The sequence below is a fragment of the Cucumis sativus genome, chromosome 4 (assembly GCF_000004075.3).
Source record: "Cucumis sativus cultivar 9930 chromosome 4, Cucumber_9930_V3, whole genome shotgun sequence".
NCBI lineage: Eukaryota > Viridiplantae > Streptophyta > Magnoliopsida > Cucurbitales > Cucurbitaceae > Cucumis > Cucumis sativus.
Window position 1 is genome coordinate 14,264,140 of NC_026658.2, and position 1,807 is coordinate 14,265,946.

General features: G+C 27.1%; 1 non-coding gene across 1 annotated transcript; it reads right to left on the minus strand.

Moving 5' to 3' along the window:
- Positions 1–1,387: 1,387 nt before the first annotated feature.
- LOC116403573 lies at positions 1,388–1,502 on the minus strand. The gene has a single exon (XR_004216379.1). It is a non-coding gene; the product is annotated as a U4 spliceosomal RNA (small nuclear RNA).
- Between the last annotated feature and the right edge of the window lie 305 nt (positions 1,503–1,807).

Sequence of the window (1,807 nt, forward strand, 5' to 3'; positions counted from 1 at the left end):
ATGATTGGCACTATGTTTTGGAACTAGTTGTTTTTAAATTTTGAAATTAGTAAAGTTAGAAATGAAAACATTATTTTTTTCCGATTAAATTTTTTAGATTGTTTTATTTTAGAAGTAGTAGAATATTGATATTTATATTCATAATCAAGATTTTTTAAAAAAAAAGATAAATAAATAAGAGAAAAGGAAATTAATAATGCACCAAAAATAAATATATAGAGTTTGATTTATTGTATTGTTTAAGTAATTATTCAAAATAAAAGAGAAAAAAAAAAGATGAGATAGTTTTCAACAATATATTATTTCTTTCAACAATATTGTATGGAGGGCAATTTTGTAATTTCATAAAGATAAAAAAAATTGCCAATTTTCTAGTCAATCACCTAAATTTCATTTTCTAAAAATTTGGTTTCAACTGATTTCTCTAAAATGAATTATTTTATAAATGTATTTTTTTTAAAATGCATTATTCTAATTTGTCAAACACGAAAACTTTTTTCAAAATAATTTTTTTTAATAAAATTAAACACTTCAAAATCTCAATCAAACACACGGACTGTTTTTGTGTTGTTTTTGTTTACCTTTCTAAATCAAAGTGTAAAAGTTAAAATGATATACAAATTTAAAAAAAATTAAAAATAAAAGGATTAGGAAGGTGGAGGGCACAAATTTAAAGGCAAGAGAGACTTTCACTCAATATTTATAAATCATTCTTCATTTGTACTGGGATCATGAATTAAAGATAAAAATGTAGATTAGAAACCTATTTTCAATCTTCCAATTTTTTGATTGATATAATATTAAATTTACCGGAATACATCTTCTTCAGCTTTTGAATTATATGAAAGTAAGTACAAAAAATAACATATAAGTTTACGTAAAAACCTAGTGCAAGAATAAAAGCCACGATGGAGAGTTTTTGTTATTATTTCCTTATGAATCAACATAATACAAGAGATACTTGTATATTTTCTGCAAGGTTTGTTCATGGGAATCCTTTAATGATGCCTAGAAATGTGCTTATATTGAAGTATTCGTCCATAACAAATGTAATGAAGTTATCAAACATTAAGTAACATCTCACGGTTAAATTGCTGCTGTGTTAAGTGGCTGGCCATAGCCACATGTCAACTCATTAGTGTGCTAGTGTTTACTATGTGTATCAAGTAAACATGGCCTCTTAGTGGTCATGTAATTCACTTTCTACTTGTCAAGTTGCCTATAAATAGAGGGTTTTGGTGGATTTCTAAAGACACATCTAAATTTGAGAGTTTTCAAAATTAAGGGAAGATGCGGAGAAATTTGAGATTTTGTTTTTCTTAATTATTTTCTTATTTTCTAAATTTCTTATTTATTTATTTATATTTTATATATTATATTGTTTTATTTTATTATTTAAATATTAGATTTTGTTTTCGATGTTTGGAAATAGTTTTCAACAAGCAATAGACGCGCCTCGGTTAGAACTTCACTAGTTGCGTCATTGCCCCAAGCGCAAAGATAACAAAAATGTGGATGTTGTTGTAACAATTGTTACATTTTAGGGTTGTGGCTCGAGTAATTTCCCCCTTCTAAAAACAATTGAGAGTCGTGGATATCTATCATTCTTCATGGGCATTTAAAAGCCCGCTATTTTGTATTATTTCTTTATAAATGTTGATACTTGAATAGGCAGGATTTAGTAGCATATATGCCCAACGATGGCGCCCAAGTTTCAACCGCATCAAACATGAAGCAGAATAACGTACAAGGCATAATCAGAAAACTCAAAATGAAGTAGCATATGAATGATCAACCAACTAAGAGA